This window comes from Mustela lutreola, chromosome X (genome assembly GCF_030435805.1).
Source record: "Mustela lutreola isolate mMusLut2 chromosome X, mMusLut2.pri, whole genome shotgun sequence".
In the NCBI taxonomy this organism is placed as follows: Eukaryota; Metazoa; Chordata; class Mammalia; order Carnivora; family Mustelidae; genus Mustela; species Mustela lutreola.
Window position 1 is genome coordinate 72,770,193 of NC_081308.1, and position 27,960 is coordinate 72,798,152.

Here is a 27,960-nt window from a genome sequence, read left to right on the forward strand (position 1 = left end):
TGTGGGGCACCTGAGTGGCTCAGTGGGTTCAGCCTCTGCATTCAGCTCAGGTCATGATCTCAGGGCCCTGGGATCGAGCCCCACATTGGGATCTTTGCTCAGCGGGGAACCTGCTTCCCTTCCTCTCTCTCTGCCTGCCTCCCTGCCTGCTTATGATCTCTTTCTGTCAAATAAATAAATAAATTCTTTTAAAAAAATTTAAAAAATTATTTATTTGACAGAGAGAGAGAGAGAACACAAACAGGAGTGGGGGAGAAGAAGAAGCAGGCTCCTTGCTGAGCAAAGAGCCTGATGCATGGCTTGATCCCAGAACCCCTGGATCCTCACCTGACCCAAAGGCAGAGGCTTAACCCATGGAGCCACCCAGACACCCTTCATGAATACATCTTTATTCATGTTAGCTTTAAAATCTTTGATTCTTTCCTTTTGGTTCTCACATTTTTTGATAGCTAAAGAAATGCATAGAGAAGTTAAGTCATTTCTTCTTTCATCAAAAGGCCTATTTTGAGAACAAACCAGGGCTAGAATCCAGGTTCCTTGACAAGTTAGCTCTGTCTTATTTCAATGTTTACTGATAATTTCACTAGTATGAGAAAACTTGACTCATAAGAACTTAAACTCTTAGCAGATGTTCTCTTTATGGGTGCATTCAACATAAGAACAGGGAGGTATATGATTTTTTCCATGGAGACATAGCACCTGAAATAACTCAAATGCATTTCTGAAGTTTGTCTTTCTTCTGGAGGAAAGATTAATTATTTTACTTAAAATACAAAGAATCAATGATATTTTATTTGATGTGAGATCTTAATTCACTAATTTGCTTCTTTTCCATATCAAAAACATAGAAACTTTTGGTATATAATTGATGTGCTATGAAAAACAGCTTTTAAATTCAGTAAATGAAAGGTTTGTAGTACCAGTATTATGTGGGTTGGTGCATTTCTTTAAAACTTCAGGCCCTTCATTAGAAATACTTATTAGAGTCACCAATAGGCAGAATGATTTCCTCAGAAGAAAATATCTAAAACAAATTGGAATTAGACCTCAATGAGGAAAACGATGACCGTCCTACCATTTTCACTGTGTCAGTAAAACTGTCCACAGTACTAGCCTAATCAGATGATAAAACAGTTATCATTAGTAAACTATTGCCTATGTGAATAATATGCTGTTCAGTGTTTATAATTAATTAGAAATGAAATGGATAAACGCCTTCTTTTAATGCATGTAAGAAAAGGCCATAAATATTGCTATTATCCTCAATGTGTTATTTTTTACTTCTTTTTTTTTAAAGATTTTATTTATTTATTTGACAGAGAGAGATCACAGTAGACAGAGAGGCAGGCAGAGAGACAGAGAGAGGGAAGCAGGCTCCCTGCTGAGCAGAGAGCCCAATGCGGGACTCGATCCCAGGACCTGAGATCATGACCTGAGCTGAAGGCAGCGGCTTAACCCACTGAGCCAGCCAGGTGCCCCTATTTTTTACTTCTTGATTTTGAGTGTGCCTTCATGCAAATGAGCACACAGTCACACACACACACACACACACACACACACACACACACACACACATGCTGTCACTAAGATATAGCCTTTAATCAACCAGTACATCCACACACCTAGAATGCAATAGATAGAGTGACAATATTTGGTACTCTGTTGTTCATGCCTTTTGAAAACTTGAGTATGAAAACAAGTAGATAAGTGAAATTTCCTGTTAGAAATTATAAATGAGAGAATATTTTTCAGTGAGTAGGGTTTTTTGTCGAACTCCTTTTAATGTTAGGATTCACTAGAGTAATAAAAGATATCTATCATTATGGATGGCATAGATATATATTTCTTGGCTGAAACTTGCTGAAATATCTCAATATGTTCTTAGAGAACAGCTTCAGAAATACAACTTTTCTCTTTCTCTCAAAGTGACTAAATTTGTATCAGTTACAGAAGACATAGGGCGGAAGGTACAATCCATTTTTTCTTAAGTTAAGTAATAGGATTAGAAATGTTTTGTAGAGGTAATGATTGTATACTTTTTGTTGTTGTTTTAACTTGAGCCTGAACTTCAGTTTAGGTAGTATTCTATGTTCTATGAGGCCAGTCTAAGCCAGAATGATTTAGAAGAAACTAGAGTAGAAAGCAGTTGTGAGTTTTCACCCCACCTCTGAGATTTACATAACAAGTGATCTTTGGCAAGTCATTTTGATACTGAGTTTCCTCTCATTTATACATTGGTGATCATTTCTACACCATAGGGTTATTGTGAGGATATGAAGTGAAATGCAAAGCCTTAAGTGTATAGACATGAAAGATCTCAATTTTTATAACTATCAGTCCAGTTAAAAAATTGTAAATTAAGTGAAACAATATTTTGATTATTCTGGCTAAATAATTAAGTTAGTTTACATACTACAGAGTTTCTGAGTCTCTCTGAAGTTATTTCTCAATTAGATAAGGATTTTACTGGAACAATTTATTTCAGACTTGTAGGTTTACAGAGAGTGTGTCTTGCTCTCCATATTGTCTTGTGGATCTAGTGGATCTCTTAGCCATCATTACCTTCTTTCTCTTTTAGTAAGCTTTTAGAATATAAATATTTAAAAGCTCCTAGAGAAAAACATGCATCAGTGGAAAATGAATTAGAAAACAAAAAGCAAAATGCATGAAATTTCTTTTTTCTAACTACCTGCTTATTTATATTGGACTCAATATTCAATAAAGAGGAGAAAGATGAGTCTAGATCTCATCAAACCTACTACCTGAGATCCTGGCCAATCCAAAGGAAAAGTACTTTTCTTAATCCACATAAATTTATAATCTTGCAAATAATTTAATGGTTTGTATGTACAGGACACACACACATCTCTCTCTCTCTCTCCCTTTTTTTTGGTTTTAATTTCAAATTCTAAATGCAGTTTAAGAGATTTAGATTAAGTTAAGAAATTATAAGGAACATTCAAGTGAGTTAAAGGAAAAGTTGAAATTGAGCATCACTCATTAAAAAATGAGCAGATTCCTCTTTTTTTCAGCTGTGGGCAAGCTCACATTAGATGAAGTGGGGTATCTAAACTTTAGAATGAGAAGCCAGCTTTTTCTCTAGTAGGCTACTGAAAATCCTTCTAAAGACCAAAGATCAAATTTTAAGTTGTCTTTTCATTAAGGGCAACTTGTACTGTTTGATTTTTTTGCTTTAATAATAACTAGTCCTGATATATTGACTATGAAGGACTCTAAAAAATAGGAGGCTTTAACAAAGTTTCTATTAAATGAAAGAGCAATAAAGAAACAAAACCAAATGACAATAAAGCCATGAAATAGGTCTTATTTTTCACACTTTTCTCTTGTGTGCCTGTTCTACAAGTGCAGTACTAAGATACAAAACAACTTATCATCAAGGAGCTATTACCTTAATTATAAAGTGAAACAACTTTGCTAATGTAGTCTGAAATCCTTGTTAGTTCACACTCCAGCCATGTAGTTCTGAATGGGCTCCAAATTCAAATACATAGAAAGCCGCTACCATCTGATTGTGATGTGGAGGATTGAAACAGCTTTCAACTACACCCTACTGATTTGAGTCATCTGGTTTTATTCCTGTGTTTTATTTATTTATTTGGAACTGCAGCCTTTGCCCTTAGGGTAGAGATAAAATGTTAACACTCCTTTGGTCCCAAGCAGCATGCACTTTTGAATAGTTCATTCATGAAGAACCATTTGTTTGAGAAAGTTTTTGTCTGATTATTGGCCTGGCCTTTAGGGCTTAGGCAGAGATGTGATGAGCCTTGCAGGAAAAATTAAAGAAGATGTAAACAGTAAATGCAGACATTTTGCAACATAGCTAAAAATAAATTGCACTACAGACAATTATGCAAGTTTTACTGGATACATTAAAAAAACATTAAATGCACAGCTGTTTTAAGTGTCTTAAGCTGATAAATTAACTGTCTAATAAATTGTAAGATTTGTCAGCTAATAATGCCATTTTATCTGCTTTAACATATGCCTTCCTAGTTCATAAAGCATTATTGTAAGTGCCAAAAGGAGATAATGTGCATTTTACAGTGTTATGTCTTAAGTGGAATGGATCATTGGCTATGAAGAAGTGTGTTAATAAATCTCCTAGGCTTTGTTAATTGCACTCAATGAAGTGTCACTGTTAAAACACAAAAGATGTGATAGAGAAAGCTGAACATAATGTCTTTCAGTTTTACAATTAACAGTTCACTAGGCAAATCGACCAAAAAGACCATAATTTGTTGAAGCCTTATTAACTTACATTTTTCTAGTCAAGGTCATAATTGTGGATGGTTTAAAGCTATCTTTTAATGCTTATCACAAAAAGTAACCTTGCTAGAAAGAAGAAACATTTTCCTCCAAGTGGCATGAGATGCCTACCAGGTTCCAGAAAAATAAAGCAGCACTGAATCACACAATATTCTTTTAGAATCATTCACCGTCAAGCACATTTGTTTGTCCTTGACCTGAGAAACATACTATTTTATATTGCTTGTCCAAGATAGTAAGTGAAAGACAGTAGTGCACAAACTATGAAATTAAAAGATACTACTTCGGAGACCCTTAAGTATAAGCCCTTAGCCTTTAAAAAGAAAAGTAATAAAATGTAAAACTTTAATTTATGTGAAATTGATTTATTCTTTCATTTTAAATTCAGATGACACCAGCATATTCAATTTGAAAACTCTGTATGAAAATCTCTTTCTTATGAGTTTGGGAAACTTACAATGAGAATCATGTTGTTTATATATGTTGCTTTAACATATAATGAGAAGTATTTTTCTTTTGTTACTGTTGTGAATTTACTTTTGATTAATTTTTATTACCCTGCCAGTTTTCAATTCTGTCCCCACAAAATCAGGAGTTGCATCTTTAGTAATACTATGGCTTCAACAATAATTTTCACAAAACGTGTAGATAAAGCAAATGGGAAACAATGAAACTGCAAACTACCTTTAAAGACAGATGGAACATCATCTTTTGGGCCAAGTATAAAATATTTCATATGTTTGTTTTAGTATAAGATTCTCCAAAATAATTAACAACCCAAAAGCAAATTTAAGTCAATTCCAGAAATCCTGCATCAATTTCTATTCAATTCCTGACTAGTTGAGTGATCCACTAAATCCTCATTTATTTATCTATAAACTACAATAAAAATATCTACCTTATAAGATCATTGACAAGATCAAGATAGAAAATTTATGTGAAATACTCTGAAAAGCCAAATTAGTATTATTTATCCTTAATTGTGTGTTAGAATATCAATTATATAATTCTTAATATTCAAAAAACTTTCATATCTAGTATCTCAGTTAATTCTTACAATAATCTTCTGAGGAAAGCAGGACAAGTACTTCTAAAACACAAAATATTTTCTTTTTTTTCTTTTTTTTTTCCACTTTCCTGAACTTTATTAAAGAAAAAGCAATGATGGTAAATCTCGAGAACATAGTCAAATTTCTAGGATTCTTCCCCTGAAAATGTGACATTTGATTTACAAACACATTCCCAATTGTACTAAGTAGATGAGAAGCTGAAATCCTAAAACGTACATCTTCCAACTTTCCCCAGTCTGTGGTCTGTCTTTGGATCAGCAATAATTGCCTGAAGAGCTACTATGGCTTCATTAATTTTTGTCTGTAGCTCTCTGAGCTCTTCTATATGCAGCAATCGCAGAATTTGAGCAGCTTCATTAAGAACTGCATCTCCTGTGTCAAAACCAAGAATATGTTTGTCTAAAGCAACAGGCAAGCCCTCTTTCGTTTGATTTGCTTTAGCAACTGCATCCTATGTCAGGCGCTCCTGGACCAAAATGCGAATTGCCTTAAGCATTACCAGTTAATCATCATGATGCTGAATCTGAAGAAGGTTAGCCAAAGCCATTACATCAGCCTTAAAATCAGGATTATTTACATCCAAATTGATCAATGGCTCTGCATTTTTAGCTGCATTGTCAGCATTTTTTGTATTATCAGGTACCAAGTCCTTGTATTTTTCAGCATTATCTCCATATTCAAATCTAACAGCTAAACCAAGAAGCCAGTCAATTGCTTCTTGTCGATCTTGAATCTTGAAAGGACAGTTAACATCTTTGAGATACTTTTCAAAGAACTTGGGCCAGTCACTGCTGTGGATGTTTCTTAAATTACCTCTGTCTTCAATCTTGTAGTGTCTGATTTTCTGGTCTTCAAGCCAAACAATAAAGTTTCTAAATTCTGTTTCATCTTTGCAGTTGAAACCAGCCGGGTTGTGGTAGTCAAGGGCCGTCAGCTTGCGTCGGAACATGGTCCCCGCGTCTCGCTCTGGTCTCCCGGGGTTCGGCCGGGAGAAGACAGGCGAGGAGGAGCGGGTGGCGCAAACACCGGCGACGCGGCGAAAGGGCCCACAAAATATTTTCTAATGGCTTATTAAGTATAAGGTGTTATGCTAGAGGTTGTAATTCTATAACCAAGTATGATACTGACTTCATCTCTCTTAAAGCTCATCATCTGGTTGAGTAATCTTGGTGGTATTATGACAGAGGCAATTAAAACTCAAAGAAGGGGAGTTACCTTCTTTAGGCTACACAGTAAGACTAGAGGGAAAAAAATACTTTAAGCCTTCAGACATAGTTCGGTTTTAAAAACACCCTGAAGAAGTGAAGTGAAGTCTCCTAAATGTCAGTCCAATTCTCTTTAAGTTGCTCACACTGTTTTGCTTAGACCACACAGAAAATGAAAGTGGGATAGATTAAATGTTAGAAACTATTGTGGGCATTCTAAATTCTTTGATGATATTTGAACTAGATGGGATGGAAGGAATAGAGTGAAAGAACTTTAAATCTTTTGTGCTATATTCAGTAAACTATTTGAGTAGAGCTGCCTCAGATAGCTTCATTTCTGGCCAGACCATCCCAAGGGAGTGGAAGTCCTAATTATCTTCACTACCGATCCTCTTTTTGATTGAGTATGAATGGGAAGATTTGATCTTAAGTGGAGATTATGCACTATGCTATGTCAGCCAGTTTTCAAATAAGCTTAAAAGAAGCTTCTTAAAGAATATACATCATCATCATTAAGAACAGTAGATTGGCAGTGTTTCTTTTCTTAAACTCAAAAACTGTTTCAGTCACTTTTGTTTTTGAATTGCTCCTCTACTTGTGGTTAGAAACTGCAAGGAAAGAAATACTATCAGCTTGTTTATTAGTGTCTTTAGTATATGTGTAGAAAAAATAAAAAAGTTATTCAATCTTCATGGAATTTCTTGGCTAATGATAGGTGTACAGAGGATTGAGAAAGTTAGAAGTATCAGAACTTCCAAAGATAGTCAAGTTAAAAAATGTATGTACCATATTCTCAAGATAAGAATTGTGTATTTTGGGCTGTCTGAGTGGCTCAGTTGGTTAAGCGACTGCCTTTGGCTCAAGTCATAATCCTAGAACCCTAGGATCAAATCCCACAACCAAGCTCCCTGCTCAGCAGGATGTCTGCTTCTCCCTCTGACCTCCCCTCACTCTCATGCCCTCTTTCTCTCACTCATTCTCTCTCTCTCTCAATAAATAAATAAAATCTTAAAAAAAAAGAATTGCATATTTTAAACAAAATGAATTAGAAAGAAATAATCAAGACATTTAAAAAGATAGAAGGATTGATAATAGTAAAAATAAGGATGGAGAGGGACAAAAAATGAAAGAATGGAAGGAAAAAAGGAAGGAAAAGAAGGAAGGAAAGAGGGGGGAGGGAGTGAAAGTGGGAGGAAGGGAGGAAGGAAGGAAGGAAGAAGGAAAGTAAGGAGGGAGGGAGGGAGGAAAAGAAAGAAGAAAGGGAGGGAGGAAGGAAGGAAAGACAGGAAAGAAAGAAAGAAAGAAAGAAAGAAAGAAAGAAAGAAAGAAAGAAAGAAAGAAAAGAAGAAGGAAGGAAGAAAGGAAGAGGGAGAAGGGAAGAGGGAGGAGGGGAAGAAAGAAAGAGAAAGAAAGAAAAGAAAGGAAGAAAGAGAAAGAGGAAGGAAGGGAGAAAGGAAGAAAGAAAAAGATAGAAAAGAAAAGAAAGGACAAAAGGAAGGAAGAAAAAGGAAGGAAGGATGAGTGGAAGAAAGATGAGCATACTATATTAAAAGATGAGCAGTGTGCATATTTGGAATGTGCTATATATTATTCTAAGCACTTTGCTTATTTTAGCTCTTTTAATCTTGGCAATAACCTCATGAGACTGGTTATATAAGTATCTTCCATTTCACAAATGAAAATTAAAGGTACAGAGGGAAGTTAAATAACTTGATCTGGATCACACAGCTAGCAACTTTTAGAGACAAGGTGTCTGATTCCAGAGCTTAAGATCTTAGCCACTACAGCATATTCACTAAATAGTATACTCTTTCCATGATCTTCCAGGAAGAGAATAAAATAGCCTACCTTCTCAAGTGTTCTTACAGCTGGTTCTATTTCTTGTTGCAAGAAAAGGTGAGCTAAGATCTGGGGGAGATATCAGGGCTATATTGAGTTTGTATTATATTATTATAATATAATAATAAATTATATTTATATTAAATATAAATATTATATTATAAATATAAATATTATTTATACTTAAATATTTATATTTAAATAAATATATTTATATTATCTCAGTGTTGAGAGTTTGATCCCTGAGTTGAACTCCACACTGGGCATGGAGCCTGCTTAAGATTCTCTCCCTCTGCCCCTCCCTCTCTCTTTCCCCCATGTCTAAAAATATTTATAAAAATAATCGAAAGGCCCATAATCCACATCCAGCCAAACATAATCTATCATCTATCATCTATCTATGTTTACACACACACATGTGCACACATGTGCCCACAAAATCAACCATCTTCACAAAAGATGTGAAACATAACTTAGTGGCCATACAACTAAAAAAAAAAAAAAAAAAACATGGTATTTATCAATAGTAAGCACAATGTGAGAAAACAAAATTGTATGCTTTAACTCCCAAGATGCTAAATTGATCTTTAATAGAAGGAAAAGTTCCAGAAGCAAGAAGCCAAGAGGTCTGCTCTAGTTTATATTGTTCCCACTACACCTGAAAAATTATGTTTAGTTATGGACACCACGTAGGATATTAACAAACAAGTGTCCATTCACAAGAAAATGTCTGGGATAGGGACAGCTGATTGGCTCAGTTGGTTAAACTTCTGCCTTCAGCTTGGGTCATGATCCCGGTGCCCTGTGATTGAGTCCCACATTAGGCTCCCTGCTCGGTGGGGAGCCTGCTTCTCCCTCTGCTGCTCCCTCTGTTTGTGGTTGTACTTTCTCTATATATCTCTGTCAAATAAATAAATAAAATCTTGTAAAAAAAAAAAAGAAAATATCTGGGATTGTATAGGGATATAAAGTCATGTCAGAGTAGGAAGAATTGATAGAGCATAGAAGTTAGAATACTGAGAAGTCCAAGTACCTTCAATTTCTGTCTTCAGATAGCTGAAGAACTGTTACATGAAATAGCAATAAAACCTGTATTACCACACAACTCAAATTAGGAGAAAATTTTCCAATGTTTTTGAGGAGAACAAAGGTGGAATTAATTGCTTGGGAAATTATTGAGTTATTTGTCAGTGAAGGTGATCAAAGATAATGCACATTCACTTGTTTAAAATGTTTCAGAAGGGATTCAAGCTTTCGAGGAAAGCATTGAAGAGTCTTGCCTTTGTTCAATTTGGGTTGTTATAACAAAAACACCATAGGCTGTGTGTTTAAACAATAAAAATTTATTTCTCACAATAGTGGGACTATAAATCTAAGATTAAGTATCCAGCATATTCAGTATCTAGTGGAGGCCCACTCTTCAATTCACAGATGGCACCTACTCACTTTATCCTCACATGGTGAAAAAAACAAGGAGGATTTCTGGGTCTCTTTTATAAAGACACTAACCCCATTCATGAGGGCTGTACCCTCATGACCTAAACACTTCCCAAAGGACCCACCTCCAAACACCATCACATTGGAGATTAGGTTTCAACATAGGAAGTTTTGGGGGAAACATAAACCCATTCTATAACAGGTCTCAAAAGTCCTCCTCTACCTTTGAGTCTATATATATAAGTCCTGAGCCTAAGGCATTCAAAGACTTTAAAACTTGAGTGTGATCTTGGGTAAACTTGTGAAGGTAATCCATCTTAGTTTTCAGTACTACTTTCTGTTGTTGGGATCTTTCACTGTTACCTTTGTGCAATAAACCTCACTTTCACCTCCTCAGGAAGTAGAAGCTCAGGTGCCTACTGGCAGGTCTCAGGCCTGGTTTCCCCACCTGCCCCAGACTTCCCCAGCCCCACACAGTCTTCCATTCTCTTAGGTGCTAGCAATTCAGACAGTAATGCAAGCAAAGAGGGTTATAATGGGTTAATAGTTTTATCCAAACAGATACAATATTTGTATTCCATTGTGACATCCTCCATGCAAAGAATCAAAATATGTAAGGCAGCAATGGCCACGGTCACCAAACTATGGAAAGAACCAAGATGCCCTTCAACGGATGAATGGATAAGGAAGATGTGGTCCATATACACTATGGAGTATTATGCCTCCATCAGAAAGGATGAATACCCAACTTATGTAGCAACATGGATGGGACTGGAAGAGATTATGCTGAGTGAAATAAGTCAAGCAGAGAGAGTCAATTATTATATGGTTTCACTTATTTGTGGAGCATAACAAATATCATGGAGGACAAGGGGTGTTAGAGAGGAGAAGGGAGTTGGGGTAAATTGGAAGAGAAGGTGAATCACGAGAGACTATGGACTCTAAAAAACAATCTGAGGGGTTTGAAGTGGCGGGGGGTGGGAGGTTGGGGTACCAGGTGGTGGGTATTATAGAGGGCATGGATTGCATGGAGCACTGGGTGTGGTGAAAAAAATAATGAATACTGTTTTTCTGAAAATAAATAAATTGAAAAAAGTAAAAGCACACACACACACAAAAAGATGTAAGGCAGTTCAGAATGAAGTCAAACACCTACAGTGATTTTAGGTCCTGAAAAGAGGAATGAGGAATGAGGAATGCAGGTAACTTTCACAGGATGAAGGCTATTGTGAGAACTTTTTAAAATGTATTTTCTCTAATATACTCTGTCTACCAGTGAATCATAAGCACAGTGGAAATCCAGAGATAGCATCAATATATCTAGGGGATGTTTGTGGACTCTTCATCATCAGAGATCTATAAAAAGAGCATAAATTAACCTTTCTGGGATGACAATAATACCTCTAGGTCTTAAACTACTCAATACCCTTCCATACACATAATCTCATATCAGTCTTTTAAAACTGCGAAGCAGGTGAGGTGGGAATAATTATCTTAATTTTACAAATGAGAAACCTACAGTTCAGAGTATTTAAATAAGTGGCTTACATTACTTATGCTTAATTAGGGATAGAACCAAGATCCCATATCCTGAAGTCATTGTTCAGTGATATTTTCCATGATGATAATTTTTAACATTACAAGTTAACATTTATTGAGTGCTTAGTATACAGTTAGCCCTCAATTAAGCAATTCACTTATATTATATCACTGGATCCTTTGGAAAACTCTGTGATGTAGATACTATCATTCCAGTGTTACAGACATAAAAACTGAGGTCATAGAGATTAGTGACTTGTCTCAGACTGTGTAATTAGTAAATAGTATATTAAAAAAAAGTAAATGGTATATATAGCATTTTAAGCCAGATTTGTTTGACTATTAAGTCCATACCATTTTTTCTTTAAAGCCACTATCTTTACATTTTACTGGTCCTAGACTGAGTTGTTTACTTTTAAGGTGTGATTTCCAATTTGACCTTTTTAATCATTTGTTAAACTCACATATGATATTCACTTTTTAGTTTTGAAACTCAGATATTAGGCACCAAAGATAGACAGCTTTAGTTTTTCAAACAGAAAATACATATGCAAAATGTAAAATTGAATATATTATTTAACATATAATTCATATAACAAAAGTCAAAGAATACAGAAGAGAATAGAATGAAAAGCACATTTCTTTTTCATCAGTGAATCACCATTCCTGAGTTCCCCAATAACCCCATCCCTCATTCTTTTTAATGTAAACTGTTTTTTAAAAAGATTTTTATTTATTTATTTGACACAGAGAGAGAGATCACAAGTAGACAAAGAAGAAGGCAGATAGAGAGAAGGAAACAGGCTCCCTGCTGAGCAGAGAACCCAATGTGGGGCTTGATCCCAGGACCCTGAGATCATGAGCTGAGTTGAAGGCAGAGGCATAACCCACTGAGCCACCCAGGCACCCCAACCCCTCATCTTTACTGCTCTCCTTCGAAAAGCAATCACTCTTATCAGTTTCTGGTTTATCTGTCCAAAGATATTTTATTGTTTTAGTCATATAACTTTATGTATATATTTATGAATATGTATATGTGTATAAATATAAATATGCAACGGTACATGATATATGTGAATATGAACATCTCTATGACAAAAGGTAAAATTCTTAGAGGTGGAATTGCTGGAGCTCATGGTATGTAAATTTTGTTACTTTGATAGATATTGCTAAATTCTCCTCTGAAAAAGTTGTGTAAGTTTAAGTACTACCAACAATCAGATGCCTGATTTCCCACAGCCTTTATGACACAGTATATAATCAAATGCTTTAATGTTGTCAAAACTATAGGCAAAACCTAGCATCTCATAATTTTAACTTATATATATTTTCTTATTATTGATATGATTCATTTCATATGTTTAAAGGTCATTTGCATTTTTCTGAGTTGTCTAGAAACAGCTCTGCTTATTTTTCTATAGGGTTGTTGGCTTTATCTCATTGATTTTTATTTATTTATTTATTTTTGGTAATGGAATAAAATTTATTTATTTATTTATTTATTTATTTATTAAATTCTTATTGTGTTGTGTTAGTCACCATACATATACTAGTCATCATTAGTTTTTGATGCAGTGTTCCAAGATTCATTGTTTATGTACAACACCCAGAGCTCCATGCAATAAAAGTCCTCCTTAATACCCACTACCAGGCTCACCCATTCCCCGACCCTCTCCCCTCTAAATGCTCAGTTTGTTTCTTGGAGTCCACAGTCTCTTATGGTTCATCTCCCACTTTCTTATCGATTTTTAGAATTTAAGGTATAGTAAAGAAATAGGAGGGGAACCTGGGTGGCTCAGTGGGTTAAGCCGCTGCCTTTGGCTCAGGTCATGATCTCGGGGTCCTGGGATCGAGTCCGACATAGGGCTCTCTGCTCAGCAGGGAGCCTGCTTCCCTCTTTTTATCTCTGCCTGCCTCTCCATCTACTTGTGATTTCTCTGTCAAATAAATAAATAAAATCTTAAAAAAAAAAGAAAGAAATGGGGCTTCGTCAGAGGTGTATCTTATCTTATCTTTTATTTCATCTTGTCATGTGCATTTTTGTCTTTATTTATGGTATACGTTTCAATGCATACAAATTTTTAAAAGATTTTATCTATTTGACAGAGAAAGACACAGCCAGAGAGGGAACACAAGCAGAAGGCATGGGAGATGTAGAAGCAGACTTCCTGTGGAGCAGGGAGCCTAAGCAGGGCTTGATCCCAGGATCCTGGGATCCTGACCTGAGCTGAAGGGAGACACTTAATAACTTAGCCACCCAGGGGTTCCTCAACGCATACAATTTAAAATGTTAAAAGGTCATATTTATTTAATTTTAATGGTTTTTAGGTTTTCTGTATTGCTTAAGAAGGTCTAATTTGTCTAGGATTATTTAAATACATTCCCTATGTCTTCTAGATCTTTTATAACTGCTTCTAAAAAGCCTCACTTGTGAATTAACTGTGAACAAAACAATCTGATTTCAGAGATATATTATCTGAGTGATTTCAAATTTTTAGCAAATGTTTAAGAAAAATAACTATAGGCACGGGAGTCAAGATGGCGAAGAAGTAGCAGGCTGAGACTACTTCAGCTAGCAGGAGATCAGCTAGATAGCTTATCTAAAGATTGCAAACACCTGAAAATCCATCGGCAGAACGAAGAGAAGAAGAACAGAAATTCTGGAAACAGAAAAACAACCACTTTCTGAAAGGTAGGACCAGCGGAGAAGTGAATCCAAAGAGACGGGAAGATAGACCCCGGGGGGAGGGGCCGGCTCCTGGCAAGTGGCGGAGCACAAAATCAGGACTTTGGAAAGTCTGTTCCGCTGAGGGACATTGCTCCAGAGGCTAAACCGGGGCGAAGCCCACGCAGGGTCACAGGTCCCGCAGGGTCACAGAAGGATCGGGGGTGTCTGAGTGTCGCAGAGTTTGCGGGTATTGGAACGGGAAAGCCAGCTACAGAGACAGAGCCAACAGTAAGCTCACGGCTCGGTGTTACCTTGAACCAGTCGCAGGCTCGATGAGCTCAGAGCGCGGCCGGAGGTCAGGCAGACGGGAGTAACTGGGCTGTTCTCTGAGGGCGCACTGAGGAGTGGGGCCCTGGGCTCTCGGCTCCTCCGGGCCGGAGACCAGGAGGCCACCATTTGTATTCCCGTCCTCCGGAACTCTACGGAAAACGCTCAAGGAACAAAAGCTCCTGAAAGCAAACCCTAGCGGATTACTAACCCCGGCCCCTGGTAAGGGCGGTGCAATTCCGCCTGGGGCAAAGACACTTGAGAATCACAACACCAGGCCCCTCCCCCAGAAGATCAACAAGAAATCCAGCCGAGACCAAGTTCACCTACCAAGGAGTGCGGTTTCAATACCAAGGAGAGCAGCAGAATTCCAGAGGAGGAGAAAGAAAAGCACGGAACTCATGGATTTTTCCCTGTGATTATTTTTAGTCTTGCAGTTAATTTAATTTTTTCCTTTTTCATTTTTTTGTTTTTTTTCTCGCCTTCTGGTAAAATATTTTTTTTAACTTTTACATTTTTCTTTTTTAACGTTTTTTACCTAGTTTATCTAATATATATATTTTTTCTTTTTATACTTTTCTTTATTTGTTTTCTTTTTTAAAATTCCTTTCTTTTCTTTTTTTTTCTTTCTTCCTTTTTGAACCCCTTTTTATTCCCTTTCTCCCCCCTCACGATTTGGGATCTCTTCTAATTTGGTTAAAGCATATTTTCCTGGCATTGTTGCCACCCTTTTAGTATTTTACTTGCTCCTTCATATACTCTTATCTGGACAAAATGACAAGACGGAAAAATTCAACAAACACAAAAAAAGAACAAGAGGCAGCACCGAAGGCTAGGGACCTAATCAATACAGACATTGGTAATATGTCAGATCTAGAGTTCAGAATGACAATTCTTAAGGTTCTAGTCGGGCTCGAAAAAGGCATGGAAGATATTAGAGAAACCCTCTCGAGAGATATAAAAGCCCTTTCTGGAGAAATAAAAGAACTAAAATCTAACCAAGTTGAAATCAAAAAAGCTATTAATGAGGTGCAATAAAAAATGGAGGTTCTCACTGCTAGGATAAATGAGGCAGAAGAGTTAGTGATATAGAAGATCAAATTACAGAGAATAAAGAAGCTGAGCAAAAGAGGGACAGACAGCTACTGGACCACGAGGGGAGAATTCGAGAGATAAGTGACACCATAAGACGAAACAACATTAGAATAATTGGGATTCCAGAAGAAGAAGAAAGAGAGAGGGGAGTAGAAGGTATACTGGAGAGAATTATTGGGGAGAATTTCCCCAATATGGCAAAGGGAACGAGCATCAAAATTCAGGAGGTTCAGAGAACACCCCTCAAAATCAATAAGAATAGGCCCACACCCTGTCACCTAATAGTAAAATTTACAAGTCTCAGTGACAAAGAGAAAATCCTGAAAGCAGCCTGGGAAAAGAAGTCTGTAACATACAATTGTAAAAATATTAGATTGGCAGCTGACTTATCCACAGAGACCTGGCAGGCCAGAAAGAGCTGGCATGATATTTTCAGAGTACTAAACGAGAAAAACATGCAGCCAAGAATACTATATCCAGCTAGGCTATCATTGAAAATAGAAGGAGAGATTAAAAGCTTCCAGGACAAACAAAAACTGAAAGAATTTGCAAACACCAAACCAGCTACAGGAAATATTGAAAGGGGTCCTCTAAGCAAAGAGAGAGCCTACTAGTGGTAGATCAGAAAGGAACAGAGACCATATACAGTAACAGTCACCTTACAGGCAATACAATGGCACTAAATTCATATCTCTCAATAGTTACCCTGAATGTTAATGGGCTAAATGTCCCTGTCAAAAGACACAGGGTATCATAATGGATAAAAAAACAAAACCCATCTATATGGTGCCTCCAAGAAACTCATTTTAAGCCCGAAGACACCTCTAGATTTAAAGTGAGGGGGTGGAAAAGAATTTACTATGCTAATGGACATCAGAAGAAAGCAGGAGTGGCAATCCTTATATCAGATTAATTAGATTTTAAGCCAAAGACTATAATAAGAGATGAGGAAGGACACTATATCATACTCAAAGGGTCTGTCCAACAAGAAGATTTAACAATTTTAAATGTCTATGCCCCCAACGTGGGAGCAGCCAACTATATAAACCAATTAATAACAAAATCAAAGAAATACATAAACAATAATACAATAATAATAGGGGACTTTAACACTCCCCTCACTGAAATGGACAGATCATCCAAGCAAAAGATCAGCAAGGAAATAAAGGCCTTAAACGACACACTGGACCAGATGGACATCACAGATATATTCAGAACATTTCATCCCAAAGCAACAGAATACACATTCTTCTCTAGTGCACATGGAACATTCTCCAGAATAGATCACATCCTCGGTCCTAAATCAGGACTCAACCGGTATCAAAAGATTGGGATCATTCCCTGCATATTTTCAGACCACAATGCTCTAAAGGTAGAACTCAACCACAAAAGGAAGTTTGAAAAGAACCCAGATACTTGGAGACTAAACAGCATCCTTCTACAGAATGAATGGGTCAACCGGGAAATTAAAGAAGAATTGAAAAAAATCATGGAAACAAATGATAATGAAAATACAACGGTTCAAAATCTGTGGGACACAACAAAGGCAGTCCTGAGAGGAAAATATATAGCGGTACAAGCCTTTCTCAAGAAACAAGAAAGGTCTCAGTTACACAACCTAACCCTACACCTAATGGAGCTGGAGAAAGAACAAGAAAGAAACCCTAAGCCCAGCAGGAGATGAGAAATCATAAAGATCAGAGCAGAAATCAATGAAATAGAAACCAAAAGGACAATAGAGGAAATCAACGAAACTAGGAGCTGGTTCTTTGAAAGAATTAATAAAATTGATAAACCCCTTGCCATACTTATCAAAAAGAAAAGAGAAAGGACCCCAATAAATAAAATCATGAATGAAAGAGGAGAGATCACAACTAACACCAAAGAAATACAAACTATTATAAGAACATACTATGAGCAACTCTATGCCAATAAATTTGACAATCTGGAAGAAACGGATGCATTCCTAGAAACATATAAACTACCACAACAGAACCAGGAAGAAATAGAAAGCCTGAACAGACCCATAACCAGTAAGGAGATTGAAACAGTCATTAAAAATCTCCAAACAAACAAAAGCCCATGGCCAGACGGCTTCCCGGGGGAATTCTACCAAACATTTAAAGAAGAACTAATTCCTATTCTCCTGAAACTGTTCCAAAAAATAGAAATGGAAGGAAAACTTCTAAACTCATGTTATGAGGCCAGCATTACCTTGATCCCAAAACCAGACAAGGATCCCATCAAAAAAGAGAGCTATAGAGCAATATCCTTGATGAACACAGATGCGAAAATACTCAACAAAATACTAGCCAATAGGATTCAACAGTACATTAAAAGGATTGTTCACCATGACCAAGTGGGATTTATTCCAGGGCTGCAAGGTTGGGTCAACATCTGCAAATCAGTCAATGTGATACAACACATCAATAAAAGAAAGAACAAGAACCATAGGATACTCTCAATAGATGCTGAAAAAGCATTTGACAAAGTACAGCATCCCTTCCTGATCAAAACTCTTCAAAGTGTAGGGATAGAGGGCACATACCTCAATATCATCAAAGCCATCTATAAAAAACCCACCACAAATATCATTCTCAATGGAGAAAAACTGAAACTTTTCCGCTAAGGTCAGGAACATGGCAGGGATGACCATTATCACCACTGCTATTCAACATAGTACTAGAAGTACTAGCCTCAGCAATCAGACAACAAAAGGAAATTAAAGGCATCCAAATCGGCAAGGAAGAAGTCAAATTATCACTCTTCGCAGATGATATGATACTATATGTGGAAAACCAAAAGACTCCATTCCAAAACTGCTAGAACTTGTACAGGATTTCAGTACAGTGTCAGGATATAAAATCAATGCACAGAAATCAGTTGCATTTCTCTACACCAACAGCAAGACAGAAGAAAGAGAAATTAAGGATTCAATCCCATTTACAATTGCACCCCAAACCATAAGATAACTAGGAATAAACCTAACCAAAGAGGCACAGAATCTATACTCAGAAAACTATAAAGTACTCATGAAAGAAATTGAGGAAGACACAAAGAAATGGAAAAATGTTCCATGCTCCTGGATTGGAAGAATAAATATTGTGAAAATGTCTATGCTACCTAAAGCAATCTACACATTTAATACAATACCTATCAAAGTACCATCCATCTTCTTCAAAGAAATGAAACAAATAATTCTAAAATTTATATGGAACCAGAAAAGACCTCGAATAGCCAAAGGGATATTGAAAAAGAAAGCCAACGTTGGTAGCATCAGAATTCCGGACTTCAAGCTCTATTACAAAGCTGTGATCATCAAGACAGCATGGTACTGGCACAAAAACAGACACATAGATCAATGGAACAGAATAGAGAGCCCAGAAATAGACCCTCAACTCTATGGTTAACTAATCTTCAACAAAGTAGGAAAGAATGTCCAATGGAAAAAGACAGCCTCTTCAATAAATGGTGCTGGGAAAACTGGACAGCCACATGCAGAAAAATGAAATTGGACCATTTCCTTACACCACACACAATAGTAGACTCAAAATGGATGAGGGACCTCAATGTGCGAAAGGAATCCATCAAAATCCTTGAGGAGAACACAGGCAGCAACCTCTTCGACCTCAGCCGCAGCAACATCTTCCTAGGAACAACGCCAAAGGCAAGGGAAGCAAGGGCAAAAATGAACTATTGGGATTTCATCAAGATCAAAAGTTTTACACAGCAAAGGAAACAGTTAACAAAATCAAAAGACAACTGACAGAATGGGAGAAGATATTTGCAAACGACATATCAGATAAAGGACTAGTGTCCACAATCTATAAAGAACTTAGCAAACTCAACACCCAAAGAACAAATAATCCAATCAAGAAATGGACAGAGGACATGAACAGACATTTCTGCAAAGAAGACATCCAGATGGCCAACAGACACATGAAAAAGTGCTCCATATCACTCGGCATCAGGGAAATACAAATCAAAACCACAATGAGATATCACCTCACACCAGTCAGAATGGCTAAAATCAACAAGTCATGAAATGACAGATGCTGGCGAGGATGTGGAGAAAGGGGAACCCTCCTACACTGTTGGTGGGAATGCAAGCTGGTGCAGCCACTCTGGAAAACAGCATGGAGGTTCCTCAAAATGTTGAAAATAGAACTGCCCTATGACCCAGCAATTGCACTACTGGGTATTTACCCTAAAGATACAAACGTAGTGATCCAAAGGGGCACGTGCACCTGAATGTTTATAGCAGTAATGTCCACAATAGCCAAACTATGGAAAGAACCTAGATGTCCATCAACAGATGAATGGATCAAGAAGATGTGGTATATATACACAATGGAATACTATGCAGCCATCAAAAGAAATGAAATCTTGCCATTTGCGACAACATGGATGGAACTAGAGGGTATCATGCTTAGCGAAATAAGTCAAGCAGAGAAAGACAACTATCATATGATCTCCCTGATATGAGGAAGTGGTGATGCAACATGGGGGCTTAAGTGGGTAGGAGAAGAATAAATGAAACAAGATGGGAATGGGAGGGAGACAAATCATAAGTGACTCTTAATCTCACAAAACAAACTGAGGGTTGCTGCAGGGAGAGGTTTGGGAGAAGGGGGTGGGATTATGGACATTTGGGTGGGTATGTGCTTTGGTGAGTGCTGTGAAGTGTGTAAACCTGGTGATTCACAGACCTGTACCCCTGGGGACTAAAAATATATATTTATAAAAAATAAAAAATTAAAAAAAATCACTTAGCAAGTTCCACAAAAATAAAAGAAAGAGAAATAACTATAGAAATATATGCATGAAGGATTAATTTTAATTAAGTCACTTATTACTATAGACTTAGCCAAAATTTGTGTAACATAGAACCACACGGTAGACAAAGCAAACTTCGGTCAGAATCATGAATGTTGAAAGATGTGGAAACAAAGAAAATACTCCTTACACCAGATAGAGAGAAAAATTGCATATCCAGCTAATGGTAAATAGATGGTCAGAAATACTGTTGAAAGATGTTCAGTATTTCTCTTTTGTGATGAAGTGTGTTGCATTAAGATTGGGAGAGACAATAAGCATAGAATAGTGGGATTTCTGCTATGCTCCAAATTTTCTTCTACATAGAGAAGTTCATCCTGCTGATAGAACTGTTTTCCAGAGATAAAAGATGGGGACTCTCACATTAGATTAAGTGTACATGAAGCATACATGTATTTCTCTCTGTTAAACTCTGAAGGATTTGCCTGTTGGCAGAAGTGACCCATTATAACTTAAACAGATATCCATCTGCAATACATTAAATAAATGAGAGGCTGAGATTACTTAACCCATGCTCAATATATTTGCCAAAACAATAGGATTTGAGAAAAGTGGATGCAGCTCTATTTCCCTAGGAAATTTCAATAATCCACTCATTAGATGAATACAAAACCAATTTTAACATAATGTAACTGTTAGACAAGAAACTCAGTCTCAGGAATGTGAAGAATGCTGCTTTATTTTCACATGCTCAGTAGTCTCTCTAAAATACTTCTTTCTAAAGGTGTTTAATTATATATATTTTTCTTTAGTCTTTAAATCCATGGTAGCAGTAAGTTGAAAAACTGAAATTTACCTTTATAATTTTGTCTTATCATTTCCAATAAAGATGAAGACCAGAAAATAGGAAGAATGAACTTAGCTCCATGAATGGCTAAAGTGTGCTAAAACTGAAAAAATAGTTTATGAATCTGCAATCCCCTTCTCATTTTTAATAGCCTAATTCCAAACAAGATGTAAGAAAGTGGTCAGATCACATATGATCAGCAAGGAATGGGAACATCAGTGAAGAATATATGCCACAAGGAGTCTTGTTTTGTTGGGGATTGGCAAATTTTTATTTGCCAAAGTTTTATTCAGCAGGTAAGGTGTTTCTTTGCTGTCAGCCTCAGCCTCTTTCATGCTGTCACTTGGACTTTCCTGTGTCATCATGGTACAAATTTCTGTTACTGTTGCTAAATTTAAAGTGTTAGTAGCAATGAACCCAACTTCTACTAGGACAAAAGCTGCTGAATTAACACCATCTTTAATCATCACATTGTACATATATAAAAACTCAGAGCAAAAGCAGCAATGCTGATTCATAGCCCCAGTTAAGGAATAAGGCCAGGAGATTTAAAATAAAACACAGTACCTACAACTTCTTATCTTTGTGACTTCAGAGAAACATCTAAATCTTTTTGATGCTCCTTATCCTCATTTGTTGATTAGGGATACATAACTCATAAGAATATCCAAATAAATAAATTACAAGATATATAAAAATTGCCTAAATTGCTTAGTGTATAATATATATTCAACAAATATTATTATTTGATTATCTTTCCTTCAATGTTGTGATGTGTACATGTCTAACCCAGTGCCTATCACACAGTGGGTACACAATAAATATTAGTCAAATCTGAAAGACATGAGGTTACCTGTTTTATACTAAATTATTAATGACATAGCAGTTTAATTTATTTGTTTTGGATGAAACAGATTTTTTAAATTCATATTAAGGAGGAATTCTTCTTTTTTTAGGACAAATTCCATTGGATAGTATACCTTAACTCAAATTCATGAGTCACTACCAGTGCATATTCTAGAAATGTAGCTGGGAATAGATATTACTTAAGACCAAGAGTGCTAAAAAAAAAATAAAAAAAAATAAAAAAAAAAAGACCAAGAGTGCTTTCAAGATCAAGAGTGCTTTCCTTCAACTATCAGATCCCAATGGGAGCCTAAGATCAGAAGATAGAATCACTGTGACTAGGAATGTAGCCTTTGGATTCAGACTGATTTGGACTCAAGTCCTGGCTCTATCAACTTCTAGCTATGTGACCTTTAGTAAGGCACTTAATATTTCTGAGCTTCTGTTCAAACTCAATACATGTTATTTTTATTACTGTTATTAGTTGAGATACAATATTGTCTTTAACATTACCATTAAATAGAAGAGACAGAAATTAGCAGTATAAGCAACCACCCAAAAATAGATCGAAATGAAAGGACTCTCCAGAATCTTGATAAACTAAATAGAGTACATCTCAATTAAAGCACAGATATCAAGCATTATATATCTGCATTTCTGTGTACATATAGACAGAAATCATGGCAAATCCATTTCTTGATAATAACTATAGGTAGAATTTGATCTAGAAATGTGAGGGCATTCTTTTTGTTGTTGTTGTTTTGTTTTGTTTTGGTGGTGGGTTTAGGCAGAGGGAGAGGGAAATAGAAAATATTAAACAGGTTCCACACCCAGCGTGGAGCCTGATGCAGGGTTCTATGTCTCAACCCTGAGATCAGGACCTGAGCTAAAATCAAGAGTCTGATGTTTAACTGAGCCACCCAGGTGCAAGGTGAGGACATTCATAAAAGCGACAACTCCTTTTGGACATTTCTAGTAAACCGAGATTCTTGTACAAATGTAGCAGGACATAATATCCAAAAAAACCACATACCAAAAGAACTCCATAATTCTGCTCTTGCAGCCTTGGCAGGATCAGAAGCTAACCATATTTTAAAACACAAATATTTCTAATTAAGTGGTCTGAAAGCCAAAGGCATTTTAGAAAGACCTTATTTTGTAACACTATACAATAAGTCTTAATGCTCTAGAATATAGTACCTATCTGTGCTTTACAAGAAACACTTTTTGAATTTCCTTCTCATTAAACTCTGTATTCTGCCTACTTTTGTGTGAATGTTTTCTTCTGAAAGACACCAAAATCAAAGGGTTTTTCAAAACTAAGCCTTTGGTGTTGATAGTCACAAGATGTGTCAAAACTGGAAAGTATCCTCTCTTTCCTTAGCAAATAAAATGTGAATGAATAGTGAGCTTGAGGGGTAAAATAATAAATAATCTACATTCAGATATTATCACCTTATGAACTTAACCAAAGACAGGTTATCAACTATCATATTTTTCCATTGATCCTATAGAATATTTTAGATCATATTCTTCATTTTGTCTCCAAATACTACTGAATGAATTTTTATCTGTATGTCTAGATGAGCACAGCATAGTGATTCAATACAGTTTGTTCTGGATAGGTCTGTGAGATAATAGAAGTAACTCTGCCACTCAATCAGCTCTTTAATTTCTGCAAATTAAGTACAAACTATAAGTTATCTTCATTTTACATATTAACCTACATAAAAGTCTTCTCTCTACCAGAGCACCTCTCCTGTAGTAATCCCTGAGTATGGAGACACAGAGATAAATAAAAATATTACCCTGCCCTAGTGGTTTTCAGAGACTGGTGAAGGAGACAGATTTGTAAACATTTGTAAATATGTAGTAGCAATATGGAAAGTTTAAAATGGGAATAAGTCTCAAGTACTATGGAACCCCAGAATTGGCTTCTTAATCCAATTCTTAATTGGATGAAAATTCTTAAAAGATATAAAGAAAGGTACATTACAGCAAAAAAGGACAGGATATGCAAATATAGATAAGTGAGAAACAAATGGGATGCTCAGGGAACAATAAACTATTCAGGAAGTGGCTGAACTCAGGGCCAGTTTCATGGGTATGTGACTTAAGTAGTTGCATATGGTCTTCCACTCAGAAGGGTCTCATACTTGATTTAATAACCTGTCGTCACCGTTTTGAAATTGTTAATCATTTTTTAAAAGAATTTTGCACTGGTCCCACAAATTACAGAGCTTGACCTGGTTGCAGTGAAGGGTAAGTATGGGGATAGTGTTGAAAAAAAAAGCTGGAAATATGGTAGGCAAGGGCCCATTCAAAAAGGTTACTGTATGCTCTGCCAAAGAGTTTTGACTTTTTACTACAGACTGATAAAGAATCACTAAAGAGTTTTTGGCAAGGAAATGACATAAGATTTTAATATTTTCCGAAGAATCTTCTGAGGACAGCATATTTAGAGAGAATCAGAGGATGGCTGAGGGTGGAGTTTGTTATAAGAATATTAGAATATTGAAATCAAGAGATAATTGAAAGCTTCATGTAAAACAATAACAATGGAGATGGACAAATGATTAGTTCCTAAAATTCACGGAGTTTGGGACAAAATACCAAAACTGACTGAATTTAATTATTATTATGCAGGTCTGAGTATTCTTTTTTTTTTTTTTTTAATTTTTTATTTTTTATAAACATATATTTTTATCCCCAGGGGTACAGGTCTGTGAATCACCAGGTTTACACACTTCACAGCACTCACTAAATCACATACCCTCCCCAATGTCCATAATCCCACCCCCTTCTCCCAAACCCCCTCCCCCCGGCAACCCTCAGTTTGTTTTGTGAGATTAAGAGTCACTTATGGTTTGTCTCCCTCCCAATCCCATCTTGTTTCATTTATTCTTCTTCTACCCACTTAAGCCTCCATGTTGCATCACCACTTCCTCATATCAGGGAGATCATATGATAGTTGTCTTTCTCTGCTTGACTTATTTCGCTAAGCATGATACGCTCTAGTTCCATCCATGTTGTTGCAAATGGCAAGATTTCATTTCTTTTGATGGCTGCATAGTACTCCATTGTGTATATATACCACATCTTCTTGATCCATTCATCTGTTGATGGACATCTAGGTTCTTTCCATAGTTTGGCTATTGTGGACATTGCTGCTATAAACATTCGGGTGCATGTGCCCCTTTGGATCACTACATTTGTATCTTTAGGGTAAATACCCAATAGTGCAATTGCTGGGTCATAGGGCAGTTCTATTTTCAACATTTTGAGGAACCTCCATGCTGTTTTCCAGAGTGGCTGCACCAGCTTGCATTCCCACCAACAGTGTAGGAGGGTTCCCCTTTCTCCGCATCCTCGCCAGCATCTGTCATTTCCTGACTTGTTGATTTTAGCCATTCTGACTGGTGTGAGGTGATATCTCATTGTGGTTTTGATTTGTATTTCCCTGATGCCGAGTGATATGGAGCACTTTTTCATGTGTCTGTTCGCCATCTGGATGTCTTCTTTGCAGAAATGTCTGTTCATGTCTTCTGCCCATTTCTTGATTGGATTATTTGTTCTTTGGGTGTTGAGTTTGCTAAGTTCTTTATAGATTCTGGACACTAGTCCTTTATCTGATATGTCGTTTGCAAATATCTTCTCCCATTCTGTCAGTTGTCTTTTGATTTTGTTAACTGTTTCCTTTGCTGTGCAAAAGCTTTTGATCTTGATGAAATCCCAGTAGTTCATTTTTTCCCTTGCTTCCCTTGCCTTTTGCGTTGTTCCTAGGAAGATGTTGCTGCGGCGGGGAGGAGTCAAGATGGCGGAGAAGTAGCAAGCTGAGACTGCTTCAGCTAGCCGGAGATCAGCTAGATAGCTTATCTAAAGATTGCAAACACCTGAAAATCCATCGGCAGATCGAAGAGAAGAAGAACAGCAATTCTGGAAACAGAAAAACAACCACTTTCTGAAAGGTAGGACCGGCGGAGAAGTGAATCCAAAGCGACGGGAAGATAGACCCCGGGGGGAGGGGCCGGCTCCCGGCAAGCGGCGGAGCAACCGCGCACAAAATCAGGACTTTTAAAAGTCTGTTCCGCTGAGGGACATCGCTCCAGAGGCTAAACCGGGGCGAAGCCCACGCGGGGTCAGCGTGGCCTCAGGTCCCGCAGGGTCACAAAAGGATCGGGGGTGTCTGAGTGTCGCAGAGCTTGCGGGTATTGGAACGGGAAAGCCGGCTGCAGAGACAGAGCTGACAGTAAGCTCGCAGCTCCGTGTTACCTTGAACCGGTCGCAGGCTCGGTGAGCTCGGAGCGCGGCCGGAGGTCAGGCAGACGGGAGTAACTGGGCGCGGTTCTCTGAGGGCGCACTGAGGAGTGGGGCCCTGGGCTCTCGGCTCCTCCGGGCCGGAGACCAGGAGGCCACCATTTGTATTCCCGTCCTCCGGAACTCTACGGAAAACGCTCAAGGAACAAAAGCTCCTGAAAGCAAACCCTAGCGGATTACTAACCCCGGCCCCTGGTAAGGGCAGTGCAATTCCGCCTGGGGCAAAGACACTTGAGAATCACTACAACAGGCCCCTCCCCCAGAAGATCAACAAGAAATCCAGCCGAGACCAAGTTCACCTACCAAGGAGTGCGGTTTCAATACCAAGGAGAGCAGCAGAATTCCAGAGGAGGAGAAAGCCAAGCACGGAACTCATGGCTTTTTTCCTGTGATTTTTTTTAGTCTTGCAGTTAATTTAATTTTTTCTTTTTCATTTTTTTTTTTTCTCGCCTTCGGGTAAAATTTTTTTTTTTAACTGTTACCTTTTTCTTTTTTAACGACTTTTTACTAGTTTATCTAATATATATATATATTTTTTTACATTTTTCTTAGGTGTTTTCTTTTTTTAAAAATTCTTTTCTTTTCTTTTCTTTTTTTTTTCTTTTTCTTTTCTTTTTGTTTTTTTTTTCTTTCTTCCTTTTTGAACCTCTTTTTATCCCCTTTCTCCCCACTCACGATTTTGGATCTCTTCTAATTTGGTTAAAGCATATTTTCCTGGGGTTGTTGCCACCCTTTTAGTATTTTACTTGCCCCTTCATTTACTCTTATCTGGACAAAATGACAAGACGTAAAAATTCAACACAAAAAAAAGAACAAGAGGCAGTACCGAAGGCTAGGGACCTAATCAATACAGACATCGGTAATATGTCAGATCTAGAGTTCAGAATGACAATTCTCAAGGTTCTAGCCGGGCTCGAAAAAGGCATGGAAGATATTAGAGAAACCCTCTCGAGAGATATAAAAGCCCTTTCTGGAGAAATAAAAGAACTAAAATCTAACCAAGGTGAAATCAAAAAAGCTATTAATGAGGTGCAATCAAAAATGGAGGCTCTAACTGCTAGGATAAATGAGGCAGAAGAAAGAATTAGTGATATAGAAGACCAAATGACAGAGAATCAAGAAGCTGAGCAAAAGAGGGACAAACAGCTACTGGACCAGGTCTGAGTATTCTGTTGATGAGTTACCAATGGTTTTATGAGTAATGAAATAAATACATAAATAACAATTTATTACATATTAATTACATAAAATATATTTTGGCCTTTATTTGACAAAATCATCATGTTTTTATAATCATAAGTACATATTGGTTGTGTTCTATTGACAGCAATATTAAATAAGACAAGGTGTCTTGAGTCATAGTAACTTTTAGCTAGCTTTTCATTAATTTCAATTTAGAGAAACTTCCCTCAGCTGAGAGTAGTAGTTATTCGAATTATCAGTACAATTCTTAACATTCTTAAGTAATACTTAGATTAAAATATGAACCATTACCTCAGCCTTTCTTGTATAATAAAATTTAGTGATTTAGGACAATAAACATTTACTATCTCAAGATTTTGTAGTTGAGCAATTTAGGTTAGACCTAATGCATGATAAAATGGAACTACAAAATATAGTACCCAGTTTGTTCAATCAACCACAATCACATACTTCACATATCTTGCACAAACACTGTAATGTTACAATGATAAGGCATTGTGAATA

The 27,960-nt window shown here is 36.9% G+C and overlaps 1 pseudogene; it reads right to left on the reverse strand.

Annotated features, from left to right (window-relative positions):
* Window positions 1-5,532: 5,532 nt before the first annotated feature.
* LOC131821200 (RNA transcription, translation and transport factor protein-like) lies at window positions 5,533-6,399 on the reverse strand (annotated as a pseudogene).
* Window positions 6,400-27,960: the final 21,561 nt, after the last annotated feature.